Source organism: Eufriesea mexicana, unplaced genomic scaffold (genome assembly GCF_001483705.2).
Source record: "Eufriesea mexicana isolate 0111107269 unplaced genomic scaffold, ASM148370v2 scaffold54, whole genome shotgun sequence".
NCBI classification, from domain to species: Eukaryota; Metazoa; Arthropoda; class Insecta; order Hymenoptera; family Apidae; genus Eufriesea; species Eufriesea mexicana.
Window position 1 is genome coordinate 1,202,230 of NW_016908236.1, and position 23,294 is coordinate 1,225,523.

General features: G+C 39.4%; 1 protein-coding gene across 1 annotated transcript in view; it reads left to right on the plus strand.

Annotated features, from left to right (window-relative positions):
- The window catches only part of LOC108554651 (connectin-like), a 334,979-nt gene that overhangs the window by 273,185 nt on the left and 38,500 nt on the right, over positions 1–23,294 (plus strand). The window contains exon 3 of the mRNA XM_017909998.1: positions 6,982–7,059. The gene's annotated coding sequence lies outside the window, so the exon portion shown is untranslated. The remainder of the gene's footprint in view (positions 1–6,981; positions 7,060–23,294) is intronic.

Genomic DNA, 23,294 nt, shown 5'->3' on the forward strand with positions numbered 1-23,294 from the left:
AATAATAATAATAATACTAGAATAATACTATATACTTGCAATAAATTAAATCGGTTAATAAAAATTTCGAAGCCTAGGAAAATTTTGCAGAATTGCCGATTATCTCATTCACTATCCAATAATTAATTAATGTAAAGAAACGACGGATTAGATCATCAAAAATGAACAAATAGATTGAAATTACTTCAAATAAAGGATAATTGGACCATTCATCAATTCTCCGAAGTGTATCCTCGATTTATACGCGCGCGGAAGCATTATTGAAAGTCGAAACGATTTTCCGAAACGGTTTCGTGAGATTTCCAACTAAGCCCCGGTTATTAAACTTTCCCTCGGGTAACAGTTAGTGAAATATCGTTCTGGCTAATTACCAAAATCCCCGAGTAACTGCGCCATCGACCGCGGAAAAACTGCGACGTGTGAGCCGCAAGCTGCACGAGGAAAGCTTCTTATTACGTGTTCCGTTTATTTCCGGTAAAGGAACGCCGTGAAACGGGGGAAAAAAGGAAGAAAACGGCGCATTGGCAGCGGTTGCGAAGCCGACTCGCGGCTTTTAAAGAAGAGAAATCACGAGCGTGGCCGAGCTAAGAAAGCCGAATACTCGGCGAAAGTTTCCCATCGAATATCGGCCCGGTGCCCGTCCAGGCGAACGAGAAAAATTGATCGCGGAAATTTATCGAAAATTTAATTACGTAAATTTTCCCCGGGATCGCAATCGCGATAGGATTAAGCAGTCGGGGACTTTTTGTCCGTCACGTTTTCGAGAAATCCCGATAACTTTTCCGATTCCATCGATTTCTAATTATTGGAAATTTGTCTAGATTCGTGGACACGTTCCGAGTAATTGCTCCGCAATTGAAACCGATGAGAGTGGAATCAATGGCTTATTCTGGCACGATAAGCTCGAGTTTGTTGCATTTTAGTGCGAAGCAGGAATTTTTCACGGTCCACCAATTTTGTTATTTCGCTATGAAGTTACTTATTTTTGTAACGTGCACTTGAATTATATGCAGATAAAAATGATAAAAATCGTATGGTGAAAGTGATTATATTAGTTTCTATTTCCAGAAGAATTGTTCGAATGTAGTCGGTATAAAAATAAGAAATTGTGAGCCAATCTCATTAACCAATTTGATAATTCTAGTATTAATACTTGATTTATTTAATGAATCATTCAAAAAGACTGGTCTCAGAATTTTTATTTCCTACAATTGTTAGAAACACTTACCTACTTTTAAACAAAAATTAAAGTCAATTTATATTGAGATAAAATTGTAATTAATATATTTACTTATCTTCATGGTACCAGTAAAATTACTATTATCTATATTTACTATATTTAGGTACCCATTGAATATTTAAATATCAATTTCCAGATATTCATTTTTCCAAGGAATCTTAATACTATTATTTAATAATAAAGATTTTTTAAAAGAAAGTTTAATAATTTTATCATTAATTAAATTTAGAAATAATATTGACATATTTCTATTTCCTTAAGATATTTTAATTTTATTTTATTTGAAATTAAAATATATATTTACTTTTATTGGACAGTATTAATTTTCGTTCTTAGTAGATTTTCATTGAAAATGAAAAGTTATCTATATCTGCTATGTTTTGGTACCCATTAAACATCTGAATATCAGTTTCCAGATATTAATTTTTCCAAAGAATCTTAATACTATTATTTAATAATTAAGATTTTTTAAAAGAAGGTCCAGTGATTTTAACATTAATTGAATTTGAAAATAATATTAATATATTTTTATTTCATTAAGATATTTTTATTTTATTTTATTTGAAATTAAAATATATATCTTTTTTTATTGGACAGTATTAATTTTCATTCTTCGCAGATTTTCGTTGATCTATATCTGTTATGTTTAGGTACCCATTAAACATCTGAATATCAATTTTCAGATATTAATTTTTCCAAAGAATCTTAATACTAATATTTAATAATTAAGATTTTTTAAAAGAAGCTCTAATAATTGTATCATTAATTGAATTAAATAATAATATTGATATATCTTAATTTCCTTAAGATATTTTAATTTAATTTTATTTTAAATTAAAGTTAATATATTTTTTTTTTTTCTTGTTGAACAGTATCAATTTTCGTTGTTCGCAGATTTTCGTAGAAAACGAATAGCTAGGAAATTGGATCAAAGCAGTTACAAATATTAGATCCTTCTCGCAACCACCAAACTTCTCCACGCTCGTTACCCTCTCTTCCGCTTATTTTCGCCACGCGATCCCTCTGTTTTTACGATTGGCCTCGTTCAAAGAGGCAGAAACACGATTCAGACCGCGAAGTTACTTTTTCCCCCGTCAGTTAATCGGTTTATGTTGCATCGAATAATTAATTCTCTGGCCCCCCCGTTAATGAGCAGCAAGCCAGGCTTTTTCGGCTCGTGTCGCCCGGATAATTGAAGCGGCTGATCCCATTTGCTAGCATTAAACGGACGACGCGTCCCCTCGAATTATCCCGGCAAGTGTGTTGCTGACTGGTAATTACTTGCTCGCAATTAGCGAAACAAATAACCGCGTCGCGGGCCTACGGACACATTTTTCCGATTACCGTGCTGCATTGCTCGAACTTCGAAAAATATTGCCAGTGTACAGAGAATCTCGTGTCTTTTGAACCCTATCCCTAATAACAGTCCTCTGGACTATGTTAGTATAGTTACATGTTTTCAAAAATTACGATTCTTATGGTGTCTTGATTTTTAAATTCGAAAGACTGTCAATCATGAAAATTGTAAAAATTAATTGTCCACACAATAATTTTACGACAGGTTTATGCAATCCTGAGAAAAACCAATTTTATATAAATTTTAATTTATGCACAATATTCTTTTTATGGTATTCCCTCAGAAAAATTTCGAATTGCTATTTCTTCCTTTTTTCTTTTTTTTTTAGGAAAGGAAACGTTAATTTATAATAAATTAAATAATTACCTATATGTAATTCGATATTTTGTAAATTCCGTTGCTAGAAATTTTTGGTATTCTAATTTCTTCGATACATTAATCCTAGTTTAGTATTTTCCAGTTAAATTTCTGCAAACATTTCAATTTTATTTTATTCCTTGAACGCCAGTAATTTTAATAAGGATATGTTTTCATTATTTTATAATATATCGTAGAGCGTTATTAGGGTATATCGTAATGAGATTTTCTGCAGGAAGTACACAGCGATTTTTCATGTTGGTAAAAACAAATTTGTACGAAAACAATTTCCACGTCGGTCAGTTTTATCGTTAAAGAGCCGGGACACTTGCACGTTAAACAAACTCTCCTAGCTCGTTGCGTGTTCGCAGCATAATCGAACCGTATAATCTGAAAGTATGTTAGGCTGTGATTTATGCGTTAGATAGCGTTGGAAAAATAGCCTCGTATTAATTGTCCAGCAAGACATCGATCTTAATAGAAATTATATTGTCCACGATCAGATCGACCCCCTTTCTCCACTCAACCTGTCACTCCTCTCCGATCCTCCAATAAAAACCCACCCCTCGACGAGGGTGACTCTTTCGTTACAGCTTTCCCGATTACCCCATTTTATTTACTTTTTAATCGATTACCCTAATTAATTATAACAACTTTTTTTAATATTCATATAAAACAAAATTTTTCATCGCAATCCTCTTATCACTCTATAAGCTTCTTCGATCTAATCCAGCTTTTCGTTAAATAAAACTTTTTAAATTTGAAAAATCGTGTTTGCAGCATAGAACTGAAACAGGAAAATTTTGTTTTATTTTGGAAAAAGCAGCGCATTAATTACGCGAAATTTTTTAATCACATTGCTAAATTAATTCCCACTACGAAATTAATCCTCCTGCAAATCGATGATTAATAAAAATTAGTCGAATCAGGACTAATTGTAAAATTTGTATTCTAGTATTTTGAAGTGGGGGTGTTGTAATTAACTCTCGTTACTATATCTACCCCCTTTGGAACCGGAAGTTAACCCTTTGCACTCGAGAGGTGACCTTCGTAACCATGAAGTGACCATTTCATAAAATTTGGAAGATCGATGTTAATTAATATATCAAATAATTCTACAATTCTGTTATTACACGATTTTTTATTTACTGCTCAAGAGATATCGTCACTTTTTAGTAGGGAGTCTTTGAATTTCTACTTTTTTCCGGTAAAGGGGTAATAAAAGCTACTCGGATCGGGACTAAGAATATTTTTCGAGTATCCAATTTTTCATGTCTCCAATAATGGAACGTCGCCCATTTTTAGACTTCGTCTAAGTACGAGATTGTAGTTCTCGAATATTTTACCCCGATTTGCACTCGCGAGTCGGATGAAGGTATATCCCCGCATTCCGTGGTTTATATTATATTTCCCATGAAAAATTACACCGGTCTGTGCACACAGCGCGCAGTCACGCAGCCGAGGCAAGTCGTACGTCATTTTTGGTAGCAGATTAAAGAAGCGAATGGTCGAAGGAAACTCGACTTCCTTCGAGCCGGTTTCTTGCGCGAGCATAGCGACACGAGAAAGCCGACGAGGACGTAATTACTCCTCCAGTTTGACCGAAGTTGTGCCGCGTTGCTCTTTCCCCATATATCGATTGCTTTTTACCCTTCCGCGTGCGAAGATATTGGGGTAGAATGGCGAGGTAATGAGTACCTTTCAAGACACCGAGCCTCATCTTTTATTCAACCTACGGCAATGTTGTTGCGATGGTATACTTAAACGAGCGTGAGAATGCAATCGTTCAAACGATTTTTTAAATTCCACCGTCATCGCGTCAGTGGAGTCATTACCTTGATTTACTGCGGAAAACGTGTAGGGGAATTTAATCGCGGAGCCCTCGCAGTTTAAGTTCCTTGTGCAATTGCACGGAATTGCGTTGCACTCGTCGACCCCCTAACGCGGTTATTTTTATTAAGGACGAATGATAATTAATTCCAAATAATTTGGAATTTCGTCGTGAAATAAATACGTGGTAATGGATTAATATTAAATATTTCTGGAATGCGTGCGTTGGTATTATAGAATTAATCGTATATGGGGGTTAAATTCGAATCGCTGAATTCCGTGCATTCTTCGAATAATTTGAAATATTTATAACAATTGTCGGGCAAACATAGAAATTGGGAAGTATGAAATTATAGTTAGTTAACTGCAAATCAATAATGAATAATCTCGCGTGTAGATATATTACATATGACTGATAATAATTACCTCAATACGAGACGAAGATAAATAATTTCGTGTGATTATATCTTATACCATATGTAGAAATAATTTTCTGAAAATCGATTATTTCCACATACTGCGAGATGCGAATACCTGCAACCAGTCATTTTGACCGATTGCAGCATGAAAAGAGAAATTGAGACGAGAATTAAGAAAATCTCGCAGAGAACTGCAAAGGGTAATTTAACTCGAGCCCCCCCTTTAGAAGCTTCTCTCTAACCTGTAGTGGAATAAAGGGATGAAATACCGGGTTCATAAAAAAGGAGCTTCAACGTAAAAATTGTATCTGTAAAGAACCAGGAGTAAAGCACTGTAAAAAAGGTTTTCCAATCACCCTTTGCCCGCAACGTTTCCTTCCGCCGTATCCTCAGCGTCGAAGCCATGAAAACGATGAAAAATATAAAAAGAGGGGAAAAAAGGAGACGAGACGGCTGTTCCGACTTCGCGAATCGCTCTCTGGAATCTTCTTCTCGCCCGAAGCGACACTCGCTGCCGTCCAGCCGCGTTTCCTTCTTTTCCGCGACGCTTTTTCCGCCGCCCTTACGCGTCTGCGGCTGCTGTTCTATATTCGAACGAGGGGGGTGGCTCGTTAACAACTCGTCGTTACTAATTAGTACGAGAGGCCGGGATCGATCAGAACCAATTAGGTGCGGCACAGGGTCGGTGTACCTTCTCTGTCGATTGAAATCCGCACTTTGTAGCGACGATTAAGGTACGAGCGGCCTTTGCTCGCGACACCCTCGCAAGCATGCCTCCCGTTCCTGTGTTTCCCGCCTCCCTTCAGCGATTAAGGTGCGGCCTTTGCTCGCGACACCCTCGCAAGCATGCCTCCCGTTCCTGTGTTTCCCGCCTCCCTTCTAGTAGGCCATGCTGAGATTCCTTTATGAGGGGCGCGGGTGGAGAGTCGAAGAGGGTGCTTGAAAGATTTCTTTTCGATTTAGGTGGTTCCTGAGAGTTTTGAGGAATTCTTTGGAAATTTTTGGGGAATTTTGGGGAAATTCTTTGGGAACTTTTAGGGAATTTTGTGGGAATTTGGGGGAATTCTCCAGGAATTTTGGGGAAATTCTTTGGGAACTTTCAGGGAGTATTTTGGGAATTTGGGGGAATTCTTTGGGAATTTTTTAATAATTGTTGAAAAATTTTTTGAAATTCTTTGGAAATTTTCAGGGAATTCTTTTGAAATTTGGGGGAAATTCTTTGGGAATTTCTTAATAATTCTTGGAGAGTTTTTGGCAATTTTGGGGAATTTTGGGGGAATTCTTTGGGAATTTTGGGTAAATTCCTTGGAAATTTTTTAATAATTGTTGAAGAATTTTTGAAAATTCTTTGGGAATTTTGGGGGAATGCTGTAGGAATTTTGGGAGAATTCTTGTATAATTTTTGGGGAATGCTCTGGAAATTTTTCAGGAATTAAGGGTGTTTTGCTGTTTTAAAGCTTCTGCCATTTTTGTACATATTTTTCTTCCCAGTGAAAAGTTTTACAGCGTATATAACTTAAATACACGACTTTGGGGTGCTTCGAATTTTTGAAAAATGAATGGGCGTTTTATATGCTTCGATACTTCTGCTATTTCTGGCATTTTCATGCACCCTAGTTTATGTAGTTCTAATTTATAGCGTGTACTCGAAGGAGCGTTTGAGATTCTAGCCGGATCAAATTGATTAATGAATGTTTCGCTACGAGAATGTTATCTTTCACTCTTGCGCATAAATTACTTTCCACTCCCAACTAAATATCGATTGTCTTCTGTTACAGATTGAAAGTCAATCAATAGCGTGATCAGCCTGTCATCTTCAGAAGATCCTCGAGCAAATATTCCAGTTCTAAAATAAGGTAAATATCAACCTAGATTTATCTAATTTCTTCGGTAAACACACCTATCTCACAAACCTATTGCCCTTACCCTCTCCAGCAAAATTATTACACCACAATTTCCAATTCAAATTCAAAACTTCTATCGACCATACAGAATCAAATTATCCAAGATCGTTGTACATAGAAAGAACTTAAATCGTGAGCAAATATTTCCATTAAATTAAATTTTGAAATAACAACAATCAGAATTAAATCGTGCGAATACCAACGAAAATATTTAACAAAATTTTTGGAAAATTGGAAATATCGCGGTACGCTATGAACTTTATAAAACGATTAGTATTCCCAAACCGCATCGGCTGTACAAGTAGGTAGGAAAAGTTAGAACGACGATATTTCATAAAGTTGCGGGGGGATAGCGTGGTTTACAGACACTCGGCGCGAAAATGCTGGATCACCGGCCGATATGTGTTCGCATAAGTCACGGTGAAACACCGTAAGAAGCAGGGTTGCTGCGCGATAAGCTCGGGCCCCCGCTTCAATTTCTCCTTCCGCCGGTATCGAACTTCGTCGATGAATAACTCGAAACGTGGCCGCGTTCCTTGCGAAAATCAATTCCGTTCCCCGTCGTAAAATCGCGAGATCGCGAGAATTCGGGGTTGGTTAATCGCCGACTATGATCGCATAATTCGGCATAATTGAACGCTCATAGGGATCGAGGTAATTATTTTCCTACGTAAGTTACGAATTATCGTCGAGTTGAATAGACAGCTGTTGAGATATATCGGTACTTGATGAAGCTAATGCCAGTGTTGACAATATAATGGGCCACATTGTTGGGCGCCACAATGATGCTGTCTGTGCGCTAGATTTGTGGCTGTTTGATAAAATCGTGCCCAGTATGCGGATTATACGGCCCTGCACGCGAATTGAAGACGATCTCTGGTGGTTTTATTGCAAATCATCTCGATGAGCAATGATTTGCCATGGATTTATTACGGTGGGTTTTGATGGAATGGAATTTTTATGAAAATTGTGAAATGTAATAGTCTGTCAAACTGTAGGGAATAGATCAATTACATTACACGGAAATTATGACAATTCAAGTCGAATGATGAGTGTAAATAAGTATTGTATAGTCAGGTTTTTATTGGTATAAAAGTTAACCCTTTCACCCCTGAGTTACGAAGAGAATAGCAAAAGCCTTGTCTTGAATTAATTTAAAAAATTGAACAAAATTTCTCTCTTATTCTAAGAAATGACAGGACACGTTAAAACAGTTGGATTGCGTTCAGAAAGAATTTTCTAAGCTCTAAGAGCTTTGAAATCTATGGACGTTTCATCACGTCCACAATTCGTTAGTCATTTTATAGCGTGACGTCATACAAGGTTTGCAGCAGTGAAAGGTTAATGTTAATAGTTGAAGTATTAGAATGTATGTCAATATTAACAAATAAGGGATGTAGTGAAACTGAAAAACGTTTCTGCAAGAGAAACTGCATATCTTCAGCAATTGCGAAGATGTAATAGCTAGAACTAGTTATTTTGACTCCTTTCGTGGTTTTAATGTTAATACTGTCAATGTTGACAATGTTAATAATGTTAATACCGTCAATGTTGATAATATTAATAATGTTAATACTGTCAATGTTGACAATGTTAATAATGTTAATACTGTCAATGTTGATAATGTTAATAATGTTAATACTGTCAATGTTGATAATGTTAATAATGTTAATACTGTCAATGTTGACCATGTTAATAATGTTAATACTGTCAATGTTGATAATGTTAATACTGTAAATGTTGACAATGTTAATAATGTTAGTACTTCCAATGTTAATAATGTTAATACTGTCAATGTTGATAATGTTAATACTGTAAATGTTGACAATGTTAATAATGTTAGTACTGCCAATGTTAATAATGTTAATAATGTCAATGTTAATTCAATGTCAATCAAGAAGTTTCTCAATTCCACCGAATCTAGAAAATCCGAAGATAGACAATTTTCTAAAGAACCCAGGAATTTCACCTAGATACCACTAAAAAATTCCACTCTCGTCTCACACAAGATCTTAACCCTAGTGTGCACGATATATCCACACGAGCCCCTATTATCTGCATAATTACTGCCCCGGATAAATTCAGTCATAGTCTCGAATATCCTCAAGCGTAATCGTAACCCTATCTCTAATGGCCTCGGAAAAAAGCAACCTATCTGATGCGGAGAGGGTTGCAAACTTGCCGCAGGAATTTCCACGTGCATATACTCGCTTACATCCGCGTATCGCCGTAAACACGATGAGGTATCGACACGGGGTAGCAAAAATGGCGCGTGCCGGTCGTACGCGGGGCCCTTAGCCGGCGCAGCCTCTGAGGGATGCAAATTCAGGGTGCAAGAGCGCGCCTCGGGGATAGAGAGGACGCGTAATCCGCACACACTCGACCGATATGCAAATCTTGGAAGGCACTTCATAAACAGCTACATCACTTAAGCATTGTACGCCCGCGTCCGCCTATCGGGGATAATCTTGCCGTGCCATTTCGCGAAACAATATGATTACATTTGCATAGCGACCAGCAGAGGCAGAGGCAGTGGCAGGGCTGGTCCAGGCTGATCTTCCGTATCCGTTCTCTTACGGCCAGCAGCTATCGATTGCGTCGCGTTGCGCGCGGTTCCACGCGTAAACACCTGGCGATCGTTCCAAGGGATGCAGTCGATTGCTCGCTGCGTACTCTCGGGTCAAGCCTAGTCTAACGAAACTTGCCGGATTTCGTTGATTGCCCCGCAAGTTTTCTGCTCTGTCGGGGAGTGCTCGAGGTGGCGAGAGAATTCGTTGGATAGCGGAAACCGAGAGCGAGTTAACGCGTTAAACGCCACGTCGGACCCTAGGGACCAGCGTTAGATTTGCCATTCAGGCCTCGCCGGTCCGTACGGCCCGGAAGGGCCCACATGACGGCTAACTGTGGCGTGAACGGAATAACACGTAAACTCGACATGACGTTTAACGCGTTAAGTAACGAATCGGTACGATTCGAGCGCGTTCTTCGAGCCTGTGCTGCACTCATTTTAGAGAGTTAACACTTTGACTGCAATGCAATTTACATATAGTACCCTTAGGGGCCCAATAAAAATAATTAATAAAATAAATAATAAATAATAATTAAAAATAAATAAAATTTCTATTATCCTTATGATATAATAATGAATTATCAAACAATATGTCTCCCTCCCCCCATAAAAAAAGAAAATGGTGAAAATTGTTAACTCTTTGCAGACGATGGTCGTATATATGTGTTCGACGGAGACCATTAAATTTTCCGAGGAACTCATATATGCATCCGACGAAAACAACTGATAGGGTCGAGGGTTTCATAAATGTGACCCACGTAAACGCGTTGCTATGGCTCAGAAACACATATGTGCCCGTTGTTGCGGCCCCAGGACCACGCGTCCCAAGTTAAGTCGATGGATCGTTTTGTATTCTTATTGCCAGTGTCGCTATGAACGAAAATCGCGTTTAAGCAGAAATGAACGCTGGTAGTTTTGAATGACTATCGCAGCAGCGAATCGGGCCCACTTTACGCAAAACCGCTCCGTCCACAAAGGATTAAACGGTTTATTAGTTTTATATAATTATCTTTTGGACGCCTATCAAAACACTTATTAAAATCTTTTCTATCATAAGTCCTCTTATCCATCAATATTATTCCAGATTTCTTCTCATTCCTTCTTCTTCTGTTCTAAGTTCTCCATTTATTTAATTTTTGTTAAATTTTAAAAGTTTTAAAATTTGTAAAAAGTTGTTCAAATTTTCAGAAAATGATTAGAATCAAATAATTATAAATTTAAAAAATTAGTATCACCAGAGACTGGTGACCACTATAGCACCGCTGAGGAGACAAGCGCCGGTCACTCGTGACCACAATGGCAGTCAACGTGTTAAATGTTTGGTGAAAATGTGTTCTCGGTGTTGTTTTATGCCTCGATTATCAGCTTCGCGCGATGCTTCTCCATTCGTTTAATCTCCGGGGACCTGTTCGTCTATCGTTGAGGATAAGAGATGGTTTGCGCAGGGTTTACTCGCGGTGTCCTGGGTGGAGCACGATGTTTGCGTTGGATGATTAGTTGTTTAGTCCCGTCATTCATTACGCGGTGGCTAAACATTTATCATGCCCTATGAAACGGGAACGGCGCTTTCAACTTCATTAAAATTCAGCCGGTGGATAAACATCGTTGTAATTCTTCCTAATCTTTGCCTCATCTGGGGGTAGTCTTCGCGGATTAACTCACGGGGCTTCTGAACTACCTGCTTGCCTGCGAACTTCTGTTATATTTCCCTTTAAACCGAGCCTTCAGCTGTCTATACCTAGGGAGAGGAGATATCGCGAATACCTTTGCTAGTATTCAGAAGTATTATGCGATGAAACGATGTTACCGTCAGGTCACTGTACACTACGCCATTTTGGACTGGATATAAAAATTTACGACAAAATTGTATAGATCCGTGTATCGAAGTTTCTGAAGGGCTCTGCCAAAATTGGTTTAAGGCTCTTCAACTTTCCTTAGGAATCTCTGACTCGGTTTCTTCAGGACATTGATATGCGTCGATTAATCCAAACATGGTGATCTCTGACTACGTGGAGATTTGAAACGTTTCCAGCTAGCAATATTCATGAGTGTGACTACAAATAGAAACGATCGGTCAAATATGTCTTCATTTTGCGAATTTTCACTCTGACTACTTTGAGAGGTTCATCGTGTTCGATGGCCAGTCACCAATCGCGACAGGGGTACGTGTCAAGGATCACGGTTCTAGAAATATCAGAACCATAGGGAGCGTTCCACGACGCGTGCCCCCCTGCGAAGATAATAGAAGATCCGGCGCTCAAATATAGAGTGAGCTCCGATCGCCTTCCAAACAAATATAGTTCTCGGATTTCCAAGTATCTACTGAACTTTTTACCAACGTAGCTTGCTGTGGACTTCAAAAATATTTCCAAAATTGGAAAATATAATTAGAAGTGCAGTCAATTCTCACGAACAAATATAAATCTCGGATTTCCAAGTATCTACTGAACTCTTTACCAACGTAGTTTGCTACCGAGACCTAAAATATTTCCAAACCGTAAAAATATGATTAGAGAACTGAAAGAACACCATACCCAACGTTCAGAGACAAGTCTCATCAGTGGACCAAAATTGCCAATACCCAAAAGCTTGCTGAAAGTGATGAATTCATGCAAGTCAAAGTACCGCGTTGATCACTGGAATGCTAATCGTGATTAGCGTCTCGCGGCACATGCAGGTCGTCGGACGATAAGGTGTGCTAGGTAATTAGACTCGCGTGGAGGTGTCTCGGTGGAAAATTCATCGCTCGAAGTGGATCTCGATGTATATTCATAAACGAACAGCTTGAAAACTGGAATCGAGCGTCGCGCTGGTCTTGGCTACGAAAGCGATTCACGGCAAGGAGAGCACGAGAGAGAGAGAGAGAAAGAGAGAGAAAGAGAGAGGGGAGAAAAGACACGAAGCGTGAGAGGGACGGGAATGGAAGAGGTCGTGGAGAGGAAGACGCGGCTGCTGGCTCGCGTAATTGTGAACTTGCCGGAATCAATATGGGCCCAGGAAATAACAGCGTGCACGCGACACGCTGTCTCCAGACGAGGCTCTGTCGCGGTTTATTGTCCTCGTTGCAGACGCGCGAACCATGCACCCCGATAACGCCACTCGAGCGCGTCTTTTGCCCGCTTAATTAGCGCGCCCCCGGCGAAAGTCAAAGCCGCGCGAACCTCGGGTACCTCGGGTACCTCGGGTACCTCGGGTACCATCCCGGGCTGCGGATTCGCGTTGGATTTCACTTGGCTCCTTGGCGGGATGCTGGCTCACTCGCGAGATGCAAATTGCGAGGTAATTTGACGTTGATGCAGAGGAATGAGGTGTAGCGAGGGGGCGGGAGGAGGTAAGATGCTGGAGAGCTGTCTCCGGATTCCCGCGTTCGAAATTAATTAGCTGCTTTCGCATTTTGTTGATTTTATTGCACCGTTCTTCCTGTTTTCGAAATGTCTCGGTCTCTTGGGGTTTCCTTGGGTCGTTTGTAGTCTGGGATGAACTCGATGAATGTGGAATTGACTTGTACTGCAAGTCTTCGTTGGTTTTTAATTTATTCGTCATTAAAATTTCTGCTGGTGGAGAGGGATGTTTTTAGATACTCGTGTTTAAAATTAATTGACAACTTTGGGATTTTGTTGAAGAAGAACGTTGAATTTATCACGCTGTTATTATAGTTTTGAAGAAGTCGTTTGAGTCCCTTGAGGTTCCCTTGCATCGTTTGTAGTTTGTGATAGAGTCGACGAATTTGGAATTGACCTGTATTGAAAATCTTCGTCGGTTCTTAATTTATTCGTCACTCAAATTTTTGTTGATGGAAAGGGATGTTTTTAGATTCCCGTGTTTAAAATTAAATGGCAATTTTGAAATTTTGTTGAAGAAGAACATTAAATTTATCACGCTGTTATTATAGTTTTGAAGAAGTCGTTTGAGTCCCTTGAAGTTCCCTTGCATCGTTTGTAGTTTGTGATAGAGTCGACGAATTTGGAATTGACCTGTATTGAAAATCTTCGTCGGTTCTTAATTTATTCGTCATTAAAATTTCTGCTGATGGAGAGGAATGTTTTTAGATTCCCGTGTTTAAAATTAAATGGCAATTTTGAGATTTTGTTGAAGAAGAACATTAAATTTATCACGCTGTTGTTCCAGTTTTGAAGAAGTCATTTGTGTACCTTGAGATTTGCTTGGGTTGTTTATAGTTTGGGGTAAAGATAATGAATGTGGAATTTATTTGCACTGCAAATCTTCGTCGGTTCTTAATTTATTCGTCATTGAAGTTTCTGTTGATGAAGAGGGATGTTTCTAGATTCCCGTGTTTAAAATTAAATGGCAATTTTGGGACTTTGTTGAAGAAGAACATTAAATTTATCACACTGTTGTTCCAGTTTTGAAGAAGTGGTTTGTGTCCCGTCATAATTCCATTATGACCCGGAGCTGAGCGAACGCAACAGTTTGTTATCGATGTAATATTTACAACGCCAATGATTTTTCAATTCGATTTAAATTGGGAATATATCGTTAAACGGAATTAATTAAAATATTTACGAGCAGGGTGGAAGAAACATTATCAATCGAAATAAATGATTTAATTAGCAGTTTAAAACTCGTCTTATTTTAATACTAGGTCGATAATTGGTTAAATTTCTAGTTTCTTATAATACCTATTTTAAATTCAGGATGCAGGAGAATTTCGTGAATAATTAATTCGGCAATCGACATCTCTACAACTAGAATGGAAGATGACGTATCGAAATTGGCATGTGCTTAATATCTTCGTTAATTTTTAATTCTCTAATTGCCAAAGTTCTCGTAGAAGTTTAGCGATCTAAAAATTTAGCTGTTTATTTGAACCTGTCTTCTGGATCACCAAAGGCTCCCAATTTTATCTCGAATATATCTAATTCGCTCTGGGAATGACTAATTATAATTAATTAAAATTTAAACCCTTTCGACAAATTTAAATCTGGAATGCCAGATATTTGCAACACAAGAAATTTCGATCTCTGCGTTATTTTAAACTCCAGGACAGCGTTCAACGAGGGATTATTAACGACCGAGAATAGCGTAATTAGGTCCTAGAGATGACGAGGACATGGAATATTATGAATCCTTGAGTGGCTTTCTCGGCAAGGATTACCGCCTCTTCGACGGTTCCAAGATTTTCCTTTCCATCAAGGAACTCGTGAATTATAAAAGGTTTTGTTCGTGGTCCCGGGTACTCGGAGTGGTGTTTTGTCTCTGCAAGAAAGTCAGTCGAAAGATGATATCGCAGGCCCGTGTAATTTGCGTGGAAATGCAGTTTGGGGATACAATTTAACGCTTCAGCGATACGTTCCGTTCTTTGGAGAGCAATTACACATTTCCCGTGTTCAAATTCTACAAACCCGCGCCATAAACGCAAATAAAGCCTCTTCGAATCATTCGGTTTACGACTTTTCGTTTCGTTTCATGGTATTACTCGACGTTGTCAAAGCTGCGTTTAACAGCGCATTGATAACTACCGTATAATTTCGTTTAATTTTGAATCTCGATGTCGCATTTCGATGAAATTTCTGTCCCATAATTTGAAACTATCGATGGATAATTTTCTACTCCACTTGGAAGCGTCCATTGTCATTTATTTATGCGATTATTTTAATTTTATGACGATTCTCGAATTATTTTTAATTGGTCATGTTCTTCCTTCTTTAGAAATTTGTCTAATATTTTCATTTTTATTATTCATGGACAGGTGCTATTCGATATGCACATTGAAATATAAACTATTATAGATAAAGTGCAATAACGTTTTAATTATTATAGATTTAGTTACCAATTTAATTATAATTTCGATTATAGCGCGTGGAAAATGTAGTATACCTCAAAATTTCATTTTTCAAGGAAATGATTGGTCGCCCGACGAATAGATTCCATAAAGAGAACAAAGTAGAGATAATTAATCGAGTTGCGTCTCGAATATCGCTCATCAAATGACTCTATTTCGTTAATCGATTTAGCTAATCGTGTCGAATAACCAGAATCAGGAAGCGAATTTTTGATCTAAGAAACTCATTAACTGGCAGAGCATATCCGAATAAATTATAGGCAATTGGCATAATCCGGAGCCTCTAATCGGCGCGAACAATATCCCGGAATCTATTACCAACAAGTCGGAAAATTGAGTTAGTATCGCCACCTCTGGTCCACTTGCGCGCGTTAATTTCTCGAAAATCAGCGTCCCTCGGGGTAAAAAGACGCGGGACGGTTCATATTTCATTTCCTCTCTGCCAATATCCGCCAGCAACCGTGGCGATATTGCATCAGTCTGTTTCATCAAATTTTTTCCATCGAGTTTGCATTTTTCTGTTTAACTTCACCGACGATGGAGAGCCGGATTTTCTCGTGGCCGATCGCGAGTCCGACAGCGAGTTTTTCGAAGATCTCGTCGAGGAAACGAGCGGAAAAATTTCAGGGGGCCCTCGTTAATTGTCGACGTTGCACTCGAGGGGGTAGAATGTCGGCACCAATACACCGGAAGCGGAAGAACCTAACGCGGAGAAACTGGAAGCAGAGGAATCGGAAATGTAGGACCCGGAAGTGTAAGAACTTAACGTGGAAGAACAGGAAGCGTAGGAACCGGAAATGTAGGGACCTAACGTGGAGGAATCGGAAGCGTAGGAATTGGAGGCATAGAAATCGGAAGCGTAGGAATCGGGGGCATAGAAATCGGAAGCGTAGAACCTGGAAACGGAGGAACCTAACGCAGAGAAACCGAAAGCGTAGGAAATAGTAGCGTAGGACCTGGAAGCGGAGGAATTTAACGCGTAGGAACCGAAAGCGTAGGAACCAGAAGCGTTGGATCCGGAAGCGGAGGAACTTAACGTGGAGGAATCTAACACGGAAGTATCTAACGCGGAGCAACCTAACGCGGCGGAATCGGAAGCGTTGGATCCGGAAGCGTTGGATCCGGAAGCGTAGGATCCGGAAGCGTAGGAATCGGAAGCGGAGGAACCTAACGCAGAGAAATCGAAAGCGTAGGAAATAGAAGCGTAGGACCTGGAAGCGGAGGAATATAACGCGTAGGAACCGAAAGCGTAGGAACCGAAAGCGTAGGAACCAGAAGCGTTGGATCCGGAAGCGTAGGACCCGGAAGCGGAGGAACTTCACTCGGAGGAATCTAACACGGAGGTATCTAACGCGGAGCAACCTAACGCGGAGGAATTGGGAGCGTAGGATTCGGAAGCGTAGGAATCGGAAGCGGAAGAACCTAACGCAGAGAAACCGAAAGCGTAGGAAATAGAAGCGCAGGACTTGAAAGCGGAGGAATTTAACGCGTAGGAATCGGAAGCGCAGGAACCAGAAGCGTTGGATCCGGAAGCGTAGGACCCGGAAGCGGAGGAACTTAACGCGGAGGAATCTAACACGGAGGTATCTAACGCGGAGGAATTGGGAGCGTAGGATCCGGAAGCGTAGGAATCGGAAGCGTAGGAATCGGAAGCGTAGGAATCGGAAGCGTAGAACCCGGAAGCGGAGGAATTTAACGCGCAGGACTCGGAAGCGTATGAACCGAAAGCGTAGCAACCGGAAGCGGAGGAACCTACCACGGTCGAACCTAAGGCGGAGGAACCTAACGCGAAGGGGGCTGGAACACTGTAACTCAGCTCGGCAATTCGACGCGTCTTTCGCACTAGCCGGCGAATGTTCGTCCGTTTTTGCGTGCACACGTTGTATGCAAACCGGCGCTGGAAGATGGGACAATTTACGCGGTGATGGTTCTGCTTGGCAAGAAAGTCGGATCGTTGCGGCGATTTCACGGGGGTGGTTTCGCGGCGGTGAGGTCTCGGGAAATGTAGACGGAGATTGTCGCGTGTTCTGGACTAGCAGCGCCGTTTCGCGACGTGTGATTTCATTGTACATTCGAGGTATAACTCTTGTCGGATTTCGCAAGGAATTTTTCTTCCCGTTTTACATGGACGGTAGCGAGACAGGCCGCGAAGTGGAACTGACGCGAGTCAGAATTCCAAAGATACGAATCTCGCTTGTATAATTCAAATCGCGCAAATCGGGGTTTCTATCTGACAATGAGTGCTGCGTTTCGCGAGGGAAATCAGCGTAAGTCTTTTCTCAGGAAAATGGAAATCGGAATGAGTCTACCATTTTTCAGCGTTCTTCCGACGGACTTGAACCACTTCAAACGGATGCAAACTAGGGAAATTCTAATTAGCTGAACAAACTAATTAATTCTGAAGTAACTAAACTGGCTGAGTAATACCGAAGCAACTAGGATAATTAACTAATCCTACACTAAACTAATTAATTATTAAACCGACTAAGTTCCAATCGATATATTAAATAGCATCGTTTAAAAGATATTCCAAAGCACTAAACGAAATGAAAATAATTTATATGCATATATTACTCAGAAATATTTATAAAATTGCCTATTATCAAGTATAATCGGTAATAAAAAATCCGACACGCTATAAAAATCGATAGGGCTACATCGAAAACAACTTCAGTCGCTTTAACTAATTTTCGGGTTAGGTTAGAGTTAGGTTAGCAGAGAAATAAATTATTTTAATTTTTGAAGAGAACCAAATTTATTTCCACAACAAAACCACTGAATTTTTCCAGTATTATAATTCAAGAAATTTATTTGTTTCGCATTTATTATAATTCCAAGATGGCGTGATAAAATTATTAAGCATTATTTCCCATATATATAAATCACTCAATTATTACATACAGTCTTTGTCAATCCACTAATGCCAGACTTTTCCAATCAAAAAAGTCAGCTATCAATTACAGTTATCACTGCATATTTTTCTACCTTAACCACCCCTTCACGAATCCACCCTCCACTCTACTTACCCCAAACTTAGCCATTTCTCGTCGCTCATCGTTTCCAATCTCCATCATAGGATACCGCGAGTCGTGCAATGATTCCAATCAGACGAAAACACCACGGGTGGAATAAGAAAGGCGTCGTAACCAAGGCTAATTTATACCGTGTACTGGTGTAATTTACGAGGCTGCCGGCCGGTGGCTTCGCAGAATCTTAAAGCGACGTAAGCCGACGGGATTATTTCGCTCATTTCGACGCTGGGCCGACGTCGTTCTGTGTTTACACGTCGTAATACGCTGTTACGTTATCGTCTAGGCGAAGCTGGCGAACGATAGGGGCCAGACAGAGGGTGCGACCGGCCGGAAGGGGTTGCAGACGCGTGCACACACCGACTGTATTTTGTTGCTCGCAACCGTGGATGGTAATCCGATACTAATTTCTGCTCGATGTCGGAGAACTCGGCGATTCTGAGATACGCTCCTGGATGAGCCGGGAACAGGGATGCGAGGGATAATGATGGAGAACGAATGGATCGCGCCGGGAACCGGGGTGTATTTGAGGTCTGCGAGACGATTTATCAAGAGAACTCGGTTATCCCGGCGAAAATACACGGAGATCTATGCGATCCCGAAATCTGTTACCTTTTTCATCCCCATGTCGGGAACCTGTTCGTGTTTCGTTGCTTTTCATTGGGTATTTTCGTGGTTTAGATGGAGTTTAAGTCAATTGGTACGCGTTTTATGGGAAATTTAATTGTAGGTGATTGATTTTGTAGATAGTGATCCTTGTATTTGTGTTTACGTGACAAGAATATTTTTTGGGAAATATTTTTATACGTTTCACCAGGTATCTTCGTGATTTAGGTGGATTTTAGATATATTCGATCATGTCATGGGAAATTTAATTTTAGGTGTGTTGATTTTACAGGTAGTGGTCCTTGGATCCGCGTTTGTCTGACAAGAATATTTTTGGAAAATATTTTTATGCGTTTCACCTGGTATCTTCGTGGTTTAGGTGGAATTTGGATCTATTCGTGCGTATTTTATGGGAAATTTAATTTTAAGTGCGTTGATTTTATAGATAGTTATTCCTGTATCCGCGTTTGTCTGACAAGAGTATTTTTTGGAAAATATTTTTATGCGTTTCACCTGGTATCTTCGTGGTTTAGGTGGAATTTGGATCTATTCGTGCGTATTTTATGGGAAATTTAATTTTAAGTGCGTTGATTTTATAGATAGTTATTCCTGTATCCGCGTTTGTCTGACAAGAGTATTTTTTGGAAAATATTTTTATGCGTGTCACCAGGTATCTTCGTGGTTTAGGTGGAATTTGGATCTATTCGTGCGTATTTTATGGGAAATTTAATTTCAGGTATGATGATTTTACAGGTAATGGTCTTTGTATCTGCGTTTATCTGAAAAGAATATTTTTGGGGAAATATTTTTATACGTTTGAACAAGGATCTTCGTGGTATAGGTGGAGTGTAGATCTATTCGATCATGTTTCATGGGAAATTTAATTTTAGTTGCGTTGATTTTATAGATAGTGATCCTTGTATCTGCGTTTGTCTGACAAGAGTATTTTTTGGAAAATATTTTTATGCGTTTGAACAGGGATCCTTTCCAGTATAAATGGAGTTTACATCTATCCGCTCGTGTTTTGTGGGAAATTGGATTGTAGGTGTGTTGATTTTACAGATATTGATCTTTATATCTGTGTACGTCTGACAAGAATAATTTTGTGAAGAGTGAACTGCAATATTTCACTCTCAGTATTAGTTATGAATCATTCCACCTCCATATATATGGAACATATAATATTTTGCAATTCCTCTGAAGATTAGGTTAACAATCTTATTAACCACTGTACAATTTCATTACTGTTCTCTTTACATATATATAGATTCACTCTTGAACTGTGTATGCCACGATATTCGCACTCCTGTCGTTTCACTTTTCTATCATAATAGCTAGCCCATCTTTCTACAATATATCTACAAAAATTGAAATAAAACGCACACGTTCGTAACAAAAAAATGACTTTCATTCATTTTCTTCGCAACCATTACAAAGAGAAAATAGATACGCGTACACCAAAAAGAAAAATTTTTTTTGTCGTAACCTCGTGTGTAACAGGTAATATTTATGATTCGCATAGGGAGTACGGGTGAGATTAAAATGGATTGGCTACGAGTTTAAAGTTAGGATAGACGTTTCGTGGTAACACACATACAATCGGAGTTACGATGAGATCGAGCCGTGTGTGTGTATATCTCTGAGAGCACACGGTATCAAACTTTTTATTATTTTATGGCGGGAAAGAACGTGGCGAATGAATCATTCAACCCTCTGCCTGGGAAATGCAACCACTTCGTTCCAACTTCTCCTTCTGCCGCTTCCTAAATCTTCATTAGGCGAATGTGTAAGTTTCCAGACCTTCTCTGAAAAATGAAACGACGAGATTGAGAATCTCTCCGGTGTAATCTCCATTGAAAGGACAATTATATATAAGAACTATAACTCGATATAATTGGCAGCAACTCGAAGCTTCTTTGCCCTAATTGTAAGATCGATAACAACTTTTTAACGGGGGGAAAATATTCTCCTAAAATAGAGTAAAATACAGATAATTGTGCCTATGATTGTGTAGGATTTTTAGCTATATTAACCCTTTGCACTCGAGAGGTGACTGTCAGTCACCATTTCATAAAATTTGAAAGATCGATATTAATTAATATATCAAATTTAAGGTAATGTAACAGTGTGCGAGGTATCGAAATTAAATAACTCTACCTGTTAATTTATACCATTTCTTTCTTACTGCTAGGAAAATATTACCAGCCTTATAGCAGAAAATTTTTCAACTCGTATACCTCTTTAGTCAAAAAATCGTCGAGTGCAAAGGGTTAATTCTATGCAGACCAAAATCTACGTGTCTAATAAAGAACAATTCTCTTTAGTAACAAACCAAGCTTATTTAATTGACATAATACACAAGGTTCCTCTCAATTATAACACTCAACGTCTCGACTACACCCCTTCTGCTTGCCTCGCGTCCTTGCATCCCTATTTAAAGCCAGATCTCTCTCATTCTATACACACGCTTTCTCTCTCAATCATTCTACAGACATTCCGACAAAAGGATTTGCCGCCATCATTTGTTCTTTTTGCGTCAAACTCCCGATACCGCCGTTCGCTACTCCTTGCTTTTCAAGGAGCCACCCAAACGCTTCCATGCGCTCCGTACACTCATTCCCTCGTCGAAGCCGATGCCGTTGTTTATTATTTGATAGAGTCCTTCGCCATTCGCCACCCCACAATTATAAAAGTGGTCTAAGTCACTCATACTTTCTTCTGAAATATTAAAAGCTTCGGCCTTTAAATACGTCATAAATTATAAAATTAATCGAGATAAAGCTACAAACTCGATCTAACGATTCAATTTGCCGCTGTTTTATAGAAAATAAATATATCTTATCGTAATATAAATGAATGCAATAGGAAATAAATAATAAAATCGTTCCTCCTAAGTCGACGACTTAGACCACTTTCATAATTATAGGCACAATTGTCGAGTTAATGTCGGTTCTAACCGGCAGTCGTAATATGCAGATCAGCAGATAATTAACTCTCAATTGGTATCTCCGAGTCGTAAGTCAATTGACTCTGCTTTAAGTTAATTTGCCTAATCGCGGAGCACTTCGTCTTGGCTCGTATTCCGTATTTCACGCGATAAGGATTATCAATGACATTCCTTCTGCCAAGTTTTCGATACGAATCGAAATTATGTGCGGATTATTCAGGATGAACTCTGGTGATTCGATTTTAATATCCGAGTTGCACTTTGATATTTCAAATATTAATTAAAATCGTGTACCATAAATTTAGGCGATTCGATTAATCTTGGTACGACGAATTATGACCGCGAAATTTGAATGTACAGGATTTGGCGGAAAATATTGAAGGTGTGGGGGTCCCAGCTGGTCGCAGGTATCCTCCGGTGAAGGCGTAGCTAGAAGGGTTGGTAGGAAAAGGAAGGGATGCGTTTCGTCCCAGGCCTGCTAGCGGACTCATCGATAAGGTTATCCCAGCAGGCCCTGCCTTAGACACTGGGATACTATTGGAAGGGTCGGGAAGTTATATATATAGGGATTGGAGGTTTTCCGAGGACTTGCAGGGAAGTCCTCGAAGACGGAATCCATCAAGTGGCGAGGGCAAGAAACGATGGTCGCTAGAAAGCGATATGCGTCATAACACTATGTCGAATTTTGTCAGAGTTTATTGTACCAACGAAGTGCCTGCGATTGATCTAACCCTGGCCCACACGTCGTGATCCACGTGTCCGCGAGTCTCGTGACTCTAGGCATAAAGACATAAACCAGGCCCCCATTGACTCGGGACCCTTGACGTCGCTACGAGTAGAAAAATGGCTTTCTTCTTCGTCAGTAAGAACTCGTCCCTACAATATCATTTGTAAATTATCATTCGTAAATTATTTACGATTTTTATTATAATTTTTATTATTAATATACACCTTCGCAATGTGGAATACGCGTAAATAATTCATTGATCCAAGTAGACCAAGAGTCACCCGTACGAGGGTTAATATTCACCCCTTTGATCATTCCGTGGTATTCATTGCGTGAAATATTAAATACAAACTGAAATTATATACGCCACAAATTTTGGCTATCTAATTAGCATTCAACCTTGGGTCCACTCTGAGATGTTCATTGCACCCGAGCGTGAATACAAATTAAGACGATGCACCCTAAACTTGGGTGATCCAATTAACCCACAACTCTATAACCATTCT